This window comes from Diceros bicornis, unplaced genomic scaffold, assembly GCF_020826845.1.
Source record: "Diceros bicornis minor isolate mBicDic1 unplaced genomic scaffold, mDicBic1.mat.cur scaffold_61_ctg1, whole genome shotgun sequence".
NCBI lineage: Eukaryota > Metazoa > Chordata > Mammalia > Perissodactyla > Rhinocerotidae > Diceros > Diceros bicornis.
Genome location: NW_026691491.1, coordinates 2,577,284 through 2,597,947, shown reverse-complemented (window position 1 = coordinate 2,597,947; position 20,664 = coordinate 2,577,284).

The window sequence follows — 20,664 nt, the reverse complement described above, 5'->3', positions numbered from 1 at the left end:
TGTGAAGAAAGTGGTGAAAAGCAAACGGTTAAGGGCTCACGAGTGCTACATCTTTCCAAAGTGATGAAGCCCTCCATTGGGGCAGAGGCCCTGCTTCATACCTCAGCCAACTACAATGTCTCACATTTGCGGAGTTCACATAACACCCAGCACCACCGCGGCCAGCAGTTGCCGAGGGCTGCTCTCTAACAGGCCCTGTGCTGGGCATTTCGCCTGCAGTGGCTCACTGAATCCTCAAAACAACCAAAATAACAGAATTTTGCAGCAACCAATTCTAACACTAATATTATCTAGGAAATAGCTCTCTGAAGACAGACAGCTAAGTCTAATGCACCACATGTCCCTCGAAAAAATGCCTGTCTGATATAGACATCTTTGAGACAATTGGGAAATCTGGATATGGCCTGGGAATTATGTGATGTTAAGAGATCACTGTTCATTCTGATGGGCGAAATTATGGAATGGTGGTTTATGTAAGGATAAGGAAGTGACTAAGGTGTACTTCCTTCTGTATGAATCCATTTACTTTCACAAAGGGAGCTGAAGTGACATACTAAAAAAAGGTGTAATAAAATAAAAACCAATGAAAATAATAAAAATGCAATAAAGTATACGAAAACAAAGAAAATTACAATTAAAACAAAAATCCTAGATTGAAGGAACTACACTTAAGCTTAAAATTTAGCTTTACTGGGATTTACAGTCTTTTCATTTAAAAAACCCAAAGTTTTCCAACATTCTGGTGAGGGAAAATAGCCCAGGATGATGTTCCCCATTGATGATTAAGAAACTGGAAGATGTGGGCAAAGAAAGAACTTGGGGTGTCTCCTGTGGTACTTAGCGACAAGTTACTATCATGACATGCCAGGTATAATCCAAGGGCCTGTAAGGACCATCGCCATGCCAGGGCTGGCACATATCCCGGAGGGAAGACTCTTCCAAACTCTTGTTTGTTAAGGACTGAAAAAGTACTGGCTGATTCTGATCCAGTGATAGCTTATTACAAAGCAAACTCCAGAAACTTTCAAAGAATGACCACCCTTCCCTGAGCACAGCACTAGCTGCTGCCTTGGATCACCTAGACACTGGCTGTGAGTGCTGAATCTGCTCACTTACCTGACAGTTGTGATGCAGAAGCATCTGCCTTTTGGAACCTGTCTTCAGTTTGATTTGTATTATCCTGAAGGGTAGACCACTTCAGCAACTGGTAGGCTTTTGTTTCTACAGATTTAAAAAAAGGCACAGATAACTGGATATCCACATGCAAAAGAATGAAGTTGGACCCTTACCTTATACCATACACAAAATCAACTCAAAAAGGGTTAAAGACTTAAACATAAGACTGAAAACTATTAAATTCCCAGAAGAAAACATAGGAGAAAAGCTTCAGGACATTGGTTTTGGCAACGATTTCTTGGATATGACACCAAAAGCACAGTCAACAAAATTAAAAATAGACACACAGGACTATCTCAAACTTAACTTTTGCATGTCAAAGGAAACAATCAACAGAGTGAAAAGGCAACCTACACAATGGGAGAAAATAACTGAAATCATATATTTGGAAAAGGGGTTAATATCCAGAATATATAAGGAACTTCTACCACTTGACAACAATAACAAAAATCAAATAACCCAATTAAAAATGGGCAAAGTGCTTGAATAGACATTTCTCCATATACAAATGGTCAATAAGCACATGAAAAGATGCTCAAAATCACTAATCACCAGGGAAATGTAAATCAAAACCACAATGAGATATCACCTCACACCCATCAGGATGACCACTATCAAAAGAACAGAAAATCAGCGTTGTGGAGGATGTGGACAAATCAGAACTCTTGTGCACTGCTGGTGGGTGTAGCTATTAGGGAAAACAGTATGGAGCTTCCTCAACAAATTAAAAATAGAATTACTATATGATCCAGCAATCCACTCTGGGTATATATCCAAAAGAACTAAAAACAGGATCTCAAAGAGTTATTGGCACACCTTTGTTCATCACAGCATTTTCCACAATGGCCAAGAGATGGAAGCAACCCAAATGTCCATCAATAGTTGAATGGATAAAGAAAATGTGGCATGTACATACAATGGAATATTATGCAGCCTTTAAAAAGAAGGAAATCCTGTCACATACTACAGTGTGGATGAACCCTGAGGACCTTATACTAAGCGAAATAAGCCAGTCACAAGAGGCCAAGTACTGTATGATTCCACTCATATGAAGTAACAAAAGTGGTCAAAATCATAGAAACAGAAAGTGGAAAGGTGGTTATTAAGGGCTGGGAAGAAGGGGGAGGGAGTATTAGTGTTTAGTGGGTATAGTGTTTCAGTACTGCAAGATGAAAAAGTTCTAGAGATCTGTTGCACAACAATGTGAATATACTTAACACTACTGAGCTGCACACTTAAAAACAGTTAAGATGGTAAATTTAAAGTTATGTATTTTTTTACCACAATTAAAATAAAAAGTAGAATTTGTCCATGACAATTCAGGTTTCTGCCTGTTGTCCCAGCATAATAATTAATAGAGTTGTCTTTTGTTAATCAAAAGTTTCCTAATTTAGACAATAAATTATATGGTGACGCTACTTAAGAGACATATGAAGCAAATGCAATGCAATGGCACAGTTGGGCTACTCATCAAAAAAAATCAACTGAAAAGATATTTGCTTGGCTCCTGACTGAACACTGATTGGATATATGATATTGCTAAATTGTTATTAACTGCTTTAGGTGTGAAAAAAATACACAGAAATACTGAATTTTCTACTACCTAGAAACAAGTTTCTTGAATTCCTCCTACGACGTTAACACTTTTCAAATGCATGCAAATTAGTTTTTTGAACTGTCCCTTTTTAGAAACTCTGAAAACAAACAAACAAAAAACAATTTAGTTGAACCCAGGTTTCAAGACTCGAAGTCAAGTTGTATGAATTTATTTGAGGTGGCCAAATTCCAGTCATTATTTTGAGTGGGTCTGTGGATAGGTTCACCTCACAGTAAAATGGTTTCTCTCCAGTCCAGGCCTTGCAGAAGCGGCTACAGGAATGAATCAGAGGACACGTAACTGACTGCCTTGGTTGGGCAGCTGGTCCTCTGCAGCACGCGCTGCCCTGGCCCTCAGGCTTGCACATTTGAGTGTGGGGTCTCTGGGCTGAGTGAGGGGCGGGAAGGTCAGGAAGGGGAGGCGGCAGCAGGATGAGCTGGGGGACCCACCGCTGAGAAAATCTAACCAGGCTCATGGTAGGGACAGAGAAGAGCATCTGCAGGGAGCAAAGCCAGGTGCCCCAGAGGGGTCAGCAGCAGCCTGGGCACCCACAGGACACCCTTACCCTGCAGGACTGTTAACAGTGTCTGCTGTAAGTTAAAGTGGGGAAGACTGTTGGGAAAAACAATAAATAATGATCACGTAAAGAACCTGAGAGACACAACTTTCCCATTACCTCAAGTCTCAAGGATGCCTGGATGAAACAGAGGCTGGAGAAATAGAGTTTTAGCACAGACATAACAAAACAGCATCCACGTCCACATCTCCAACGTGGCCACAAACAAAAGGACTCCTGCTGTCAGCACCAGAGGCTGGCAATCACTGCTTTCCTGCTTTTGCTGGTTCAATTTAAGAACTTAACCATGAGCCCCTTATTACTGGATTAAAACTACCGTCACGCTGACGAATAAAAATGTAACTTATCTTGCCCTACTGAGAATCAATCAAGATAAAAATAAGTACTTAAAATGAGCATCATATTTTGAAATATTAAATGCTATATAGTTAAAATATGTACAGATCAGGGACTCAACTCTGAAAATAATAAATCCTAAGGCAACACTTTTTAACATTGCTGGATTGTGATATTAGTTGGGCAAACCTGAACTAGTATTTTGACAAATTTAATAAAGAAAACACCAGATGTCATGCATGCAGAAGGGGAAAGTACTGTTTTGCATAACTTCTGTAAATGTGTTGGGTACTGGCCTGGGACAGAAAGTGTTTCTTGCTGTAGATTAGTCCCACTGTCCTAGGACAGCATCATAACACTCTCCTGTCAGTCCTACTACCTATATTACTTCAGATTTGTGGTAAGGTACTTTTGGGAGAGGAGAAGTATCAATAAAATCAAAGAATTCTAAAAAGGTAAGGAATCACTGTAAAAGAGGTAAAAATATTCTGTTTTGTTTTTATTCTAAAAGATCAACCAAAAAGTTTTTCAGCTTTTAGGATACAAGTCCAGATCATAATGACCATATGCTATTTCTGCACTCAATTATACTGACTTGGTCAAGGAAAAGAGAGCAAAGATAAAAGTTAAAAAAAAAAAAGAATAGGAAAAGAAAAAAAGAGTAGCTTCTTGGTAAACAAAGGCTCCTGGCAGCTGGAAGCTGGAGTTAGGCTTTCCTCTCATCTATTGTTGTGAGGTAAATCATCTGACTCCAGTGAGCTGGCTCTCCTGCTCCTCAGAAAACACGTGCCTTTTATTTTTAGGAGAAGATTTTCGTGAAAAATATAAAGCTAGTAGTTGTGAGTTAATTTCACATTTGGGAGGATTAAGTATTCTGTCCAAATATAGGACAGTACGGATATTATCACTGGTCTGAGTCTAGCAAGGGAGGAATGTGAAGTGAATTCACATTAGCAGCAAGGGACCATTTTACCACTCTGGAAAAGAAAGGCCGTTTCCATGTTCCACACACTTTCCATTCTGGTTTCCTTCTCTTCCTTCCTCTTATTCTTTTTTTTTAATTGAAGTATAATCGACATACAGCATTATATTAGTTTCAGGTATGCAACATAATGATCCAATATTTGTACATATTGTGAAATGATCACCACAGTTAGTTAACATCAGTCACCATACATAGTTACAAAGTTTCTTTTCTTGTGGGTGAGGAATTGTAGGATCTACCCTTCCCTTGCTTCTTGAAGGACTTGGACTCTGTAACTGGCCTTTCCCTTCAAGGCTGCCCTGAGTCTGCTTTCAACCGTACACAGTTTTGGAGGGATGTAGCTTGTCTCTCCAGTCTCGTTCTCCCAGAGCCCACCCCGCTTCCCAGCCATAGCTCCTTACTGGTATTTGATCTTTAAACCTTCTGTAGCCCTTCTCTAAGCGGAAAGTCAGTGAAGCTCACCTGGACAATTTTTATCTGGGACATAGCCGCCCTGACCTAAGTAATAGAGGGTTGGCAAAATCAAGCTGAGGACTGCTGGGCACATGGCCTGCTCCCATCCCCGATGCATGCTTCCTCGTGTGGTTTAAGGGCAAAGTGAAGTTTAAAAGGTGAAAGGATTAAGTGTATTCACTTGGAGGAAGAAACACTAACTGAGGCAGGACCAAGACACCAAACCAGCCAGAGGGGTTGGAGCAGGCGGCAGGTGCTGCTGTCTAACAGGAGGTCTGTGTCGGGCAGCAGATGCTCAGAGCTGTGGTCATTCTCCCATGGCATGTATCACACCCTCAGTCACCCCTGTTTTAGTCAGAAGAGCTGCACAAAACATTTGAAGGACTGGGAAACAACCCAAAAAGGAAAAACAAAATTAAGGTTTGGTTAAAAAATAACAATGAGAGGATAAAGGCTACATAGCCTGCGTAGAAACAAGGGAAGAGGGTTTAAGAACAGAAATTGCATAGATTGGACAGGGCAGGATTATAAATGCAGATGCTCTGGGGCCAAGCAGGTAGCAGAGAGAAGTGAGTCTGGCCAGCTGGAGAGCACATGCCTGGCCAGGGGGACAGCTGTTCTCCGGCTACAGCCAACTGCTGCCAGGTGGGAAAGTGGGCCTAGTCTTGCCAGACTCCTGCCTTTCTTAAAAAAAAAAATACAACACTGCACAGGCCAAACAGAACACACTGGAAACCTCGAAACTAGATGGTGGTGAGCAATTTTTTCTGTGTTCCCTAAAAGTGGCACAAGAACACTCGGAGAAAAACTTCAGCCAAGGGCTAGAAGCTAGATGTTAGCAAAAGCTTTCGTAGTTGACAGAGCTGAGAGACCCGGGAACACACTATCTAAGGCAGGCTGCAACAGCTGTGTGGAGGTTTTTAAGCAGCTGTTTGTATCAAATAGACCAGGTTTCAGACTCTTTGGAGGCAAGAGTCTACGTCTTGCTAGGGGCACTCAAACAATTCAGACCTCCTCCTGGAAAAGCCTAGAGGTCTTGGCCAGGACGCCAACTTCATAAGTCAAGGAGGCAAAGCTATGGGCGTGAAGTTTCTGGTAACTCAGGCCCAGGCTTTCCTAGAAGGAAGAAGGATAGTGAAGAATCACGCAGTTCAAAGCTGCACTGTATTGCCCTGCAGATTTATAGTTACGAAATGAATGAACGAACAAAAGAGCAAAAGTAACAAGTCTAGAGTTCAAATCAGCCTGCTATAGACAAGTGGGGGCCGAGTTCCTCCAGTTCCAAGGAGAAAAGACTTGAGTCTTCTCAACTGCAAGTAAACCCTAAGTCTGCAAATTCGAGGACTAGGTAGCCCCTTAAGGCTTTACTTTCCAGCCTGTGACTGAGAACTCCAGAGCAACATTTCCGCTCATTAGTCATGTCAAACTCCCAGAAAATTATTGAGAAGTGCATATAATTAGATAAAACAAATATTTCTAAAGAATACAATCATTGTCAATTAGAATGTTCTGGTACACACAGAAACAAATATATCTGCATGCTCAAGCTTTCAGTTCTGGATCTCTCAGTCAAGCATCTATTATACACTCAAATCTGTGTCAAGATTTAATTTAAAAAGTAGAAAATATTGCAATTTAAAACATAAAATAAAGGAGTCCAGGGGGTTAAAATCCATCCTTGGCTATTAATTCCAGACTGATGACACAAAGAGATAAATATGTTTTTCCCTACTTTGTTACATAAGCCAGCCAAACCCAATCATCTATCTTCCTACAAAGTGGTGAAGAATCACTGAGATTGTTTTTTTTTTTTTTTTGATATGCATTTCGTGTCTAGAAAACGGAAACAGCCAGAGAAGGAAAGTGAAAACATGCTGAATAAAGGGAGGTAGGAGAGAGATGATGTTGAGGAGGGAAGAAAGAAAAAGCCTCAACTTCTTATCTTTTATTCTCTTTTATATGCAAATGTACACCTGCTAAAATACTTCTAAATCTAGAAATAAAAAGAAAAAGAAAATATCTGATGAACAAGTGCTTTTAACAACTCATTACAAGAACCAGAGAGAGACAGGGTTCACCAGCCCCTAGGGGTGTCTCCAGGCAGAGAATCTGCCCCTGGCTTGCGCAGAAATCCCTAATGAAAGAAAGAAAAGTTGGGCCCGGAAAAGGAGTAACAAAGGGAGATGCAAACAATACCATCACTACAAATAGAAAAACCTTGAACCAACAAAGAACTGGGCATCTTTGAGTAAGGAAGGGGAATTACTATTCCTATAGGAAGTATGTAGAAATTTAAAAATTAAATTTGAAAAGTATTTTCTGTCCACTGAGTTTCCCAGTGCTGTTACTTTTCACATATTTCTACACCCATGCAAATTTTTTTCCACACTGTTACTAGATGTGTTGCTGATGCAGCAAACATAGTCATTTTTGTAAAATAAAATAAAAATTGTGACATATATTTCTAAAATTAATTCTAAAGATAAATATTATCACTGAAAATCCAGAAGTCATTTGTCTAGTAATCTGCTCAAATGAAAACAAGAAAATATTAGGATATGGGTGCCTTCACAATTCTGAAAATACAGAAAACTCATCTATATTTAGGATTTTTTTCAAAGGCCATAAGTCAATGTGAACCTGAGATACATAGGTTGGATCCATGACCAGAATCACTTTTCATGTCCAGACTTTCTGCAATAAACTCCACTCCCCCAGTGTCGTGGGCCTGTAAATCTATTGCCAAGGTTTCTCTGTGCTCTCAGAGATTGCTGATGTACAGAGAAGAGAAACTCCTACTTCACATGAGTTGCCTGGAGCTGCTTCAGAAAATAAATATTTAGGGGCCAGCCCTATGGCATAGTGGTTAAGTTCGGCATGCTCCGCTTCGGCAGCCTGGGTTCGCAGGCTCGGATCCTGGGTACCAACCTATACAACTTGTCAGCCATGCTGTGGCGGCGACCCACATGCAAAATAGAGGAAGACTGGCACAGATGTTAGCCTAAGGCTAGCCTTCCTCAAGCAAAAACAAGAGGAAGATTGGCAACAGATGTTAGCTCAGGGTGAATCTTCCTCAGTTAAAAAAAAAATATTTACATCACATTCTTAATTTCTACGGAGTAATTCAACAATTACACTTGAAGATAAATGTCAGGCTTGTAACTGAACTTTAACGAATGTTCCAAAACTGAACTGAACAGTCCTGCCGGTATTACTTCATATGTAAATTTATAACCATAGTGCCTGCCACTTAACATTGTTCAGCCATGGGAGGGGAATTTTTAACTCTCCAAGTCATGCAATCTTGAACTTTTCAAAGACTGAGTAATCTTGATCAGGAAGCTATATTTTATTGGCATAATTAAATATTTTTAAAAACAATATTTTTAGCAATTTGCATTCAATGATTTATATAATGAGAAGAATCAGAAATAAAGACAATAATATTATCATTAGCATTATAGTAGGGTCAGGAATAATCAATGTATAAGATGAACTAGATGTTAGAAATGTAAAATATGAAGAAATCTCTCTTCACCCCCTACAGTGGGTTGAATGATGTCTCCCCTAAAATTCATGTCCACTCAGAACCTCAGAATGTGACCTTATTTGGAAATAGGTTCTTTGCAGATGTAATTAGTTAAGGATCTCAAGATGAAATCATCCTAGATTTGTGGTGGGCCCTAAATCCAATGACAGGTATCCTGACAGGAAGAGTGGACACAGAGACAGGAAAGAAGGTGATGTGAAGATGGAGGCAGAGACTGAAGTCAAGCTGTCACAAACTGAGAGCCACCAGAAGCTGCAACAGGCAAGGAAGGCTTCTCCCCTAGAGCCTTCAGGAGCACGGCACTGCTGGCCTTTGGTTTAGACTTCTGGCATCCAGAACTGGGAGAGAATACATTTCTGTTGTTTTAAGTTTGTGGTACTTTGTTACAACAGCCCTAGGAAAATAATACACTTCCTGATCCTCGATTTTATTAAAATATCTGAAGCCCAACCTCTTCTCTCCCCACTTGAGTCTCTTGTATAAAATGAAGGTGTTTCACAACATGACCTACAAAGGCTCTTTCAGCTTTGAGACCCCCTGCTCCATGGTTCTCAAACCTGGGGAGTCACCTGGGGGTGTTATAAAAGACTGATGCCTGAGCCCCACCCCTAGAGGTTCTGATGTAACTGGTCAAGGGTGTGGCTGGGGCATAGGTATCCACCCAGGATTCTACTGTCAACGACCAAGGAGAATTTCTCTAGTCGTTTATGAATTAATTTCCTTGAATGCAGGAGCAACCAATCGAAAACACTCTTCAGAAAGGTGCCTTTCATTCTTTACTGACCATGTTAAACAAACACCACCGCCCTGCAATGTCATGAGTGAAGACGCTTTGCTGTAGCAGCAAAGGGGAAGCCCCAGCAGCCTGACATCTACCACAGAGACAGGGCCACAGGGACTGCAGTGGACAATCCAGCAGCATGAGATGGTTCCCCTGGTTTTGCACGAGTTGGGGCTCCCAGGCTTGGCAGGTAACACGTCTTTCCTGATTCTCATGCATTTCTGGGACAGGACAGGTGAGACCCATTCTTAGTAAAGTCTCCTTAGTGCAGTGTTACGCCACGGTACTCTGGCGTCCAACGTTGTCACCACAGTCTTCTCTCCCAGGGTAAATCCAGTCACCAATGACAACCTGGCTATTGTATGTTCCCAGCCTTTTCCAATTTGATGTAAAACTCAAGCAATAACGTTTTGAGAAGCACTGCCCAGAACCCCAAGTGGCTGACCTCCCTCACAGCTTCTAAATGGACATACCTTAGTATGACATTGAATATTTCAGCTTGCCAAAGAATATCAGTGAGAAATGGCACTGTCAGGCAACCACTTTCAACACAGCTTGACCGAGAGAATAGGAGTCAAAAGAATGAGAGGCTGAATGGACATTCTTAGAGGCTTAATCCTCTTCAGATAAAAGCTGAGAGCCCTTTTCACATGGAGCTTAAGGAGATGAGTTTTGCCAGGATGGGCACGTGGGGTGGGGAAAGCATTGGTAGAGTGACTGAGTGAAAGAGACAGCGTTCTGGCCTGAATCAACAAGCATTTAAGGAAACTCCTTAATCTTTGGATTCCAACTCGTTTTTACTCATTCGTTTGACAAACTGAGTGCCCACTGTGTTGTGTGCCAGATACCGTGTCAGGTGATGGGTTTCTATGACATTTAGCATAACCTGTGTCACTTGCTAAAACTAAAACTCACTTCACTCTCAGAGGTAAACTCAGTATGAATACAAATAAAATTGCCAACGTGGGAAATTTCACTTGGGGGTATAAGTAGTTCAGATGAGATTTTCTCTCATAGTCTAGACAAGCATGGCTTTAATCCTGGTCTAAGTGTTCCAGGGAAGCACTGGCCTGAGTATTCTAGTCCTGCGCGTGTTCTCAGGCTCGCCCCGCTTTATAAAGGGCACACACACCTCTTGGCAAAATCCATACTCGGAAATCCTTGCAAGTGCCCACCTCTCTAGGCCTAACACAAGAGGAAGGAAAGGTATAGCTTCGCTCATCGTCACTCGCAAAGCATCCTTGTGGAGCTCATCTTTTGTGATGATATACACTGATGTTTAATTAATCCAGACACCTTGATGCAGTCGCCTCTCGTAAAACGAAAGCAGCAGGCTGGTGGAACAGAAGGAGTTCAGGCATTAAATCCTGAAGTTTGAGTTCGATTCAAGATCCAACACACTAGCTATATGGCCTTGAGCAGGACTCAACCTTCCTAAGTTTCTGTTGGACTGACTGTAGAATGGGTCCCTAATGTTTACCCCACAGGACTGTTGTGAGGATCAGAGATGATGAAGACTTAGGAGGGGCAAGGACCCAGTCTTATTCCCAGGACTTAGCCAAAGTAAAGGTGTAATATACATGCAAATGATATACTATCTATTATAGGGAGAAAACCACACATTCATAGACATCAAAATTATTCTTTCATTTCTACCTTAATTCTTCAGTGTGAACAACCAGACTAATAAAAGGGGTAGATTGTGTTAACAACAACAGATCATACAGGCTGTGGGAATACTTATTCTGGTTGTGTGTGTGGGTCTGTGTACGGGAGGGTTTCTATGTAAATCTTAGCACAGACTGCAGGAGCTCAACTTATGAAACCAACACTCTGCAAATGATTAACAAAGCAGATGCCTTCAGAGTGACAGCAAACTCTTTAAGGATGAGCCCCTCTGCCACGGAGACCTATATTTGGAAGTGATAAGCAAATAAGAAAGGGAAATAAAGAAATGAGAATATTGGCACATTTGATTTCTTTCATATGGAATGAGAATCACAGTCTCTTAGCATTAGAAGGAATGTCAGTTCCAGAAACAAGAATTCTTTCCACAGTGTCCCTCTAGAGAGTAGGTTCCTGCCATGGTTCAAGCACCCAGCACAGAATCTTATACCTGGAAGACACTCAGCTTGGTTTTGCCTCAAAGAAGAGCTAGAAAGTTCTTCCATTACTGAGCTGTGAATTCTTTCCCTGCACCACTCACACACAGAGCCCCCTGAGTTAGAATCTAAAATTACGCTTGATCAACGTTCTGTCTTGTACGTGGAGGCCTCGCAAATATTTAAAGATAGCTTTTGTACCCTTCTCAGGTTAAACTTCCCCAGGGCCCTCATCATTCTGAAAGTAGTCTAACTTCAGAGCTTCCCCTCCATTCTGCCCAAACTCCTGGTGCCTGCCTGGGTTCACTTCGGTGTCTTTCTCTACTACATCTCCTCTGAGACGGCTGTAAAGCAAATAGTCACGCAGAAGGACACACACTAAAGAAGAGCACTTCTGGACTGTCCAAACTCACTACTGGAACATGCTGGTCGTCAATACATCAATTCAGAAAGCAGCTTTAACAAATAACTTTCAATCATAACATCAACTGGGTTTAGTTACACTAAAGTAGCCAAAGCTTCATTATAAAGCAATCTCATCCACAAGGGAGATTCCCACAAAAAGGACTCATGGGAAAATGTTGACGATAATTTTAGTGTATTAAGAATACTGGTGCCCTCATTAGACTCAAGGTTTTAAAAAACATTCTGTGTATATCTGTGTATATTTCCCAAAACACGTTCCACAGAATATTAATTCTGTTGGCTGTTCATAGGAAGGATTCCATTTTCAAATAGAAGATAATTATTTGAAACTTTAAGTTCCCACCTTTAAATGGGTCATTTACTGAAAGTCTAAAAGTTTTCAACGTGCTCCCTGCACTGTGCATGTTGCAGAGGGAGAGAGCGATTATGCGGGATTTGGTCAGAGAATGTGTATTCCCTGAAGCATTTTCGGGGTGGAGCCTGCACAGAACACGCTTGGGGAAACGCTGCATCCGCCCATCCACACGGTGAGGCGGCACAGCAGGGGAGGACTGTCGCCTGGGAACCATGTGCCCTGCAATGCCCTCACCTGTGAGCCTGTAAGAGTTATGGCATATAGTCACTCACAGGCAGAGATGCTGGGCCTTGACCAGTGAGATCCCCAGGAGCCACTGCACCACGTTGTTGTGATTCTTCTCTAAGGGTTTCTCCACGGGACTAATTAGAAGTTCCAAAAATATCATGCAACTCTCCTCAAGATTCCTTTTTGATGGGGTAAATATCCTTCTGGATTCAAATCATCAATTGAGTTCTTAAGCGGAAATTTCTTGCAGAAACTAATTTAGCGGTACCACTGGGAAGCACTGTCTAGGAGGAATTATGGCAGCACAGGGCTTGGGCGAGTCTTGGTCCCAAGTGGCTACCGCAATTCAGGAGGTGGTGTTCAGATGCCTTTCCAAGACTCGTCTCAGGATTATGCTTTCTATGGCACTGCACCCCCAGCCCCCTGCTTCTTTTCCTCTTTGAGTTTGCTTTGTGAGATTCCTTTTAACTAGATGGCATTGGCTTGAAAAACTGGGGACTGTGGGGCCAGTGCAGAAGATCAATACTACTACTAACATTCACATGAATATTATTATTATGAATCGCAGCTTACATGTATTGAGTGTCTAGTACACGCCTGGCACTTGCACACACACGATCTCATGTAAACTTTAAGACCATCTTGCCAGGTGGTATGTCTGCCTTCCCAGTACAGAGGCTCAGAGAGGTGGAGAAATAGAGCAGGGAGTAAAATGCTGACACTGACGGCTGATGCCAAAGCCCAGGCTCAATTGCAACATCCCCTCAACCCTGAGAACAGCCTCTGGAATATTCCTTTTCTTTGGAATATTCTAGAAGGAATGCAGCCCATAAAACAGGAAAGTCTCAATAAAACTATTATAAAGGGGGAGGCAGAGTCTATCCCTTTTTTTTTTCTTTGTGAGGAAGCTCAGCCCTGAGCTAACATCCCATGCCAATCCTCCTCTTTTTTTTGCTGAGGAAGATTGGCCCTGAGCTAACATCCGTGCCCATCTTCCTCTACTTTATATGGGATGCTGCCACAGCATGGCTTGACAAGCAGTGCATCGGTACACTCCCGGGATCTGAACCTGAGAACCCTGGGCTGCCACAGCGGAGCGCGCATACTTAACCACTTGCGCCACCGGGCTGGCCCCAGACTCTATCTTAAATCAAACTATATACCTGCTTTACTCTACCAAGGCCAAATCTCCAAATAATTATGCCAAAGACACAAAGATTTAATAAAGAGATAATGGTCAAGAACTTAGAGATTAAACTAATACAATGTTATATGTCAATTATATCTCAATTTAAAAAACTGGGGAAAAAAGAACTTAGAGATCAAAGTAGTTTCAATGACAGACATGACAACAGCATTAAAGAGTCAAGGCACATGAGGCCCTCAAACATTAATTTCATGGGAAGTCCCGTGGGTGGGGAGCAAAGAAGAAAGAGAGTATGGTGGCGAGGACAGAATGGAAATGCTCAAAGTAAATGGCTTTGAAAGTTTATTTTTATATCTCCCAAGTTATTTTATATGTCTAAAACTTTGGCATGCAACAGGCACAAAGCATTTTTTTCTTTATTTCTTTTCTTTTTTTTTTGGTGAGGAAGATTGGCCCTGAGCTAACATCTGTTGCCAATATTCCTCTTTTTGTTTGAGGAAGATTGTCTCTGAGCTAACATCTTTCTCAATCTTCCTCTATTTTGTATGTAGGATGCCTCCATAGCATGGCTTGATGAGCAGGGTGTAGGTCCGCGCCCAGGATCTGAACCCATGAACCCCGGGCCGTCAAAGCAGAGCGTGCAAACTTAACCACTACGCCACCGAGCTGGCCCCACAAAGCATTTTTTTAAAACTGCCAACTATTAATTGACTGATGGCAGGTTGTTGGAATTAAAATTTCTTTAAAAATCTTAATGGTAAATAGCCCTTATTATTTCTAGGCACATCACACCTCTTTCTGCAAGAAAAAAAGAAAGATTTGAAACTCCAGTACTTGACTGTCTCTTCTCTTATAAAGAAAGTCTATGAGAAAATAACGTTTGCACTAATTTTGAGGGCAGTCATCTGCTCACAGCAAGGAATGACTGGAAAGAATACTGAAAAGAGAAGCAAGAATGGGCAACGAGATCACTTCCTGGTTTCTCTCCAATAAGTCTTTATAATTTTAACTGAAATAAATTCAGAGGTCATTAGATACTTCTGCATTCAAAGGTAAATGCAAGAGAAAAGTCTCCAAATGACTTCTTGATTATCTGCAATTTGGGATCATCTACACTTCTACTAACAAAAAAATAAAGAGGGAACGCTACCAGAGTTTTCTCAAAATGAAGAATAAAAATGCAATAAACATATCACTGGGAAAATGTTTAAAAGAAAAGAAAACCTCTGTATTTCGGAATGAAATATTATCTGATGCAGAATATATACAATAATTGCTCTACTATAAACTCTTTTTTCAAAACCAGAGTTCATCACAGAAACATGAGTTTAAAAAATTAATCATCAGGCTATGAATTGTATTGTCATAAAAGAAAGCCATTCTTTTCCGCTTATAAACAACAAAACGACCACATGTGCAGATGCGTGCCTCAGTACCGCACTGCAGTGGTGCGGTTACTTGTATAAATATTTAAAGTCAGACCTTTGAATTTATAATGAAGTAGTGTACCACTTTACAAAATGAGATCCTAGTAAATTTAGATGTATGACAAATAGAACTCTGTTCAGAATACTCATTGCTGCTGTTGATATTCTAAAACTAAAAACGTAATGATATTCAGATTCCAGCTAAACAAGCGTAATACATGTGCAGAAATCTTAATAGGTCTTGATGAAACGTTACTGCTAAAATTTTTAAATTATCACATGGGCTTTGTAACTGAGGCACAAGCAAGCTTCTTGTCTGGCATTTTTTTTTTTCCTGCTCTTATTTTAATGAGACACATTCAATTATCACAGGAAAGAAAAGAGTAAAATCAGAAACAGCTGTAGTTGGCCACACAATGACTGGTGTTCCCCATGGAGACTGACCTTGTCACACAGACGCAGGTGCTGAAAGGCTATGTGATGGGGTGCTCACACGTGTAACTGTGTAACATGATCTGAAGAATTCAATAGGCATGGTTATTTTCCACCTCAGTTTATGTTAATGTAAGCGCACATGTCATGCTCTTACAATTAATCGTCCCCTCCAGCACGTAGTAGTTGAATATACTTGCTCTTAGCAGAGTCCACACACCACTAACCTAGAATGTTCTGATTATAAAACAAGGTTGAATCCTGTGTTTGAAACTCTTAGGCAACCATAACTTTACCTGTGATTGGAATCTTTGCTGCCATGCTCTCTTCCTTGCTCTCGTCTCCGCAGCCACTTGAAACGTCTAAAAATCAAACACACGATAATAAAAGTGTATTTCAAGGTTATATTTACGGAATAGGCCTTTGCTTTTTTTTTTTCTTAACTGCCATTCCTTTTATTTTCACTGCTTCCCCACCTCCTTTCTTTGCTTAGTTTATTTCTTGTCTGAAATAGTACTGTTCCTAAAAAGAAACCTATTCTAAAACTAAGGTATCTCTATGTTGCTTTCATGCAAAATGATTTAGCCTGACATCTACCAAATTTGACTGGGGCTTAAAACAAGCGAGCCTCAAATCCTGTGCATGTGTATTAACTTCTGAATATCCTGAGCAACTCATAGCTCTCCTGGGAATACATTATAGCGGTTTATTGGCATGTCTTAACAATAACGTTAAAATAATCACAATTTTCGGGCCGGCCTGGTGGCTTAGCGGTTAAGTGCGCGCGCTCCGCTGCTGGCGGCCCGGGTTCGGATTCTGGGCGCGCACCGACGCACCGCTTCTCCGGCCATGCTGAGGCCGCGTCCCACATACAGCAACTAGAAGGATGTGCAGCTATGACAGACAACTATCTACTGGGGCTTTGGGGGGAAGAAAATAAATAAATAAAATCTTTAAAAAAAAATAATCATCACAATTTCTGGATACTAAAAATTGGTTATTAAGTTTTGGGGGGCATAAACTCTGATTCTTGATCATCTGTTTAAACTTGTAAAAGGTTCTAATATAATTAAAAAGAATGTTTACCAATTATGAGTAAATTCTATTAAGTGATATCAAAAACATCACAGTACTCTATGTGAAGTACTTGATGGACTCATTTTCATAGAATCATCTTCATCTTTGTGGGATGATAATAATTATCTACTGCCAAGTGCTGTTAGTTCTGTTAAGATTTCAATTTATAAAAACTTATTTTATTGGAAATTCAGCAGGACAGCAGATCTACAATTAGGTTTCCTATTCCTGTTAGACTAAATGAAAACATATATTTATTGGAAGGTGGTATAAAACAAATAACATATTATACATATTAAAATTAGAAGTGTTCTTGAGTCTGCTTTATTTTATAGGTACACCTTGAGAAAGGGTGTTTGCGTTGACTCTGAATGCGTTTTTGCTGTGGACAGACCCTTTAACAACAGTTACCTTGTTCCCTTGTAAGAACACTGTTGAGCCATAGAGTGGGTTTCGCTTCCTTTATTCCACTACTGTCATTCAGAATAGATGGCAAGCTGCAAGATGATTCAGAACGGCCGAACTATCGTCACACTCTTCTGTAGGGGCTTTTTTCAATAACGCTGCTGCCTACAGTGTTTAAAAGAAATAAAAATAAACTCTAGCCACATTCCCGTTGGTCTCAAAGACCCAGCCTTCAGACATAACTTTAGGTTAAGCTTTACTTTGGATTTAATTTGCTTCCTGACATTTAACTGAAATTAAAATGTCTTCAAGATAAAATAACATCTGATTATTTTGCAGCATAATTTAATTCTTTACAACAACTTACACTTGTAATAATACATTTTTTTGTGGCCTGAATCTTATGTCATGCTGAAGTGTTCTACTTGTGAAGTACGTATGTGAAATGTGACCACTCTTGTGAACCTGGGCTGGTTTATCCAAGATCGACTCTCTCATTGCATGAATGCTGTTGGTTTGGATTGAGAAAGAGATCTGGAAAAATGTGACCTTGCAGTATCCCCATCCTTCCAGAAATGACCCCTGAACTTCCCCCAAATGAGAAGACTGTAGAAAAACTTGGTGGCTGAGAAGGAGACACTAAGCAAAAAGAGAATTGCCCTTATTTTAAAGCATAATTGTCAATCAAGGATAAACGCACTCTGCACTTTGCTGCTAAGTCTGCTGGGGAGCTCAGGAAACTTACTAGCCACACTGCCTATCTGTTTTCAAAGGGCACCAAACTGTCTTACCCATATCGCCTCATGTGTCCTGGGCAGGGAGGTGGGCACAGATTTTATCACAGCCAACTTGAGAGGCAGAGAAAAAGTAAAAATTAACAGGACAGGTAAATACCCATGTCTCTTAATTTCTAGGTCAACACTCTTCCCCCAAGAAATAAAACTGTACTGGTAACAAGAGTTAAACAACCAATGATGACATTGTCCCACTGCCAGAGTGTGTTTCTCTCTCATTTCCTACTTGGAAGTGGTGATTTGCCCAGGCAGCTGGGAGAGGAAATCGCGGTGGTGGTGCTGACCTTTCCCTGGTCTCTGGCAACAGTAGTAAATACAAGGAAATGTCCAACTCAACCTGTAGAATGGACACGAGACTCTACAAGTTAATATGAAGAGCAAAACTGGACAAAGCCTCATAGGTCATCTTTAGTTTGAGAGCGAAGGGGTAACAACATAATTCTCTAGTGAACAAGGGGGAAGATTAATCATCTCTCCTCATGAAGATGCCCTGACAGGAAGAATCACAGAGGCAGAATATGGAAGATCTTGCCTTGTAAGTTTGGCTTTGAACATACAAGGCCACTGCCATCGGCCTTGATATCCCTGCAAGGCTCCTGCCCTCTGCCCTCCCCTGGACCAGCTGGCCACCTGGATCCACGGCCTATCCTAGGGGCCGGAGCAGCTGATTTCAGGGGATTTAAGGAATTCTAGTCTCCTCGGCCGAAGGACTTGGTGTCAAGTTAGCCTTGTAGCCAGCACCTGTCTGTGGTCCAGTTCTAGTAACCAGGAGCTCTTCCTCTATTTACATAAAGTAGTCCCTGACTTTTACTCGAGTTGTGATAATTCTCTGTTGGGATGACCTGCATTGTATCCCTGTTTCTGCACACTGGGGTTCAGGTGTAGAGTCCTGCCCTCGAAGCTCAGGCCAGGGCTGGTTCCCATCACTGGCTGCCATAATGCCTCAATTCCAGCTGCCTACATGGACCACTGTACTACATCTGCTTCCAGAATCTGTCCAGGAAGACAGGTGTGAAGAAGAGTGTCACCTCCTTGATCTGCCATCTCTCAGTTGTCAGTACGCAAGCTGGACCACTGTGGCCTGTCTCATTTCCAGATCTCCACCTCTCCTGCTCTAGTCTGTCTGTTTCCACAGAGAGAAAAGCTCCTATTTTGTGTGCCCAATCATCCTGGATCTATGAAAAGCATTTTAGAATATGAACAAAAAGAACTGACCCAAATTCTGAAGTGAAAGTTATAATTTTCTTTTCCTAAAATAATTCAAACATTCTGAGAGAGCCTCAAATATGCATTTCTTCGTCGTATTACCTTATGCAATAGCTGTAACTAATAATTTCTTGGCATGACTTCATAATAGCCACTGTTTTAACACCTATTTTAAGAATAAAATTGTTAAAGGACTTTCTACACTTTTTACTGTAGAATTTGCAGATAATGGAAACTGTTTTGGATTGTCAATGACTCAGATTACTTGTAACTGGGCCCTCAATGATGACACACAATTTATCTCACTGTTTTGTGCACCCCTTTCATATTAAGACCCTCTTTTGCTTTAGCTGGGTTCCAACTGGGTTTCAAAAGAACACAGAATAAAATGCTATAATAATCCTGCAAATGTCTTTCTAATAAGTCCTTGTATGCTTGATAAGAATACCACCACTGCTACTAGTTCTACACTCTGCCCTCTTTTTTTTTTTTTTTTACCATGGTGAGGTAAATAAAGTAGTGGGCATACTGCAGGTTTTCATTTATTTCATATATTTTATCCCATTTATCTTCACTACTCAATACTCTTATCTCTAGGATTTCTCTTACTTTTTTGATAGAGATGTTTATAAAAGGACTCATCTTTTAAGATAATCCTAGAGATAATTTCTCAAAGATGAGTCTTTTATTTTATAAGGATTTTGATGGATGGTCAAATTACATGAGAATGGTTGGCTTCACTTTACTGGACCACAGAGCCAACAAAGAGAGCAGCAGATCTGCCCAATGGGTCATTCATAAGGGAACCCACAATATAAATCCCTAATAAGCAGGTAATAATGATAAGCAGGGACAGAAACAAAAGTCAATCTCAGACAAGGAATGGTTAGAGGTTTCTAGTCAAAAACAACTTCTGCAGAGTCAGGAAAAACATCTGTAATACATTCTCAGGATGTACTGTTTGCAGATGCTTTAGCCAGGCATATTTCTAAGGAAGCCCCCAATTTGAAGGAGCTTGTAGTCTGAAACTGACAACACTAACCCATACCTACAAAGAAACAAAAGCCCAGAGAAGAGGAAACAAGCTGCTTTACACAGCTCATGCTGGGACTGAATGGGCTCTGCAAATTGGAGCTCTCTATCTGAAAAATGCCACCAGACAACAGTTTTACCATGGGCCTCCTGATGGTGCTTATGAATAGACTATGCTTGGGTTTCAACTTATCTGTTAGCTAATAAAGGCTCTCTTTGATTTCATACATTTGGAGCCCAGGAGGGAGACTGGGGACTGTCTCACTGTTCTCAGCAGTCTGAAGCCTAAGTCAATAGAACAAACTAGTTCCTCACTTTTCTGCCTTCCCAGAAGCCAGGAGAAAAGGCTTAGAAATTCAATGCCAAGGCACACACTATTTGTAGAATGACTGATGGTCATATTTCACATCTTAGAAAGACAAATCGTCCTATGATTTACACTTAGCAGGACACTTAGAATTACTGGCTCAGTTCTACCAGAATTTTTCTCAAAGGTCCGTTACGGTTCCTGCTAGGTCTAGAACCCCAAGAGTCATCTAGGCTGCCTCTTAATTTATATCCAGAAACTTAACTGTGAT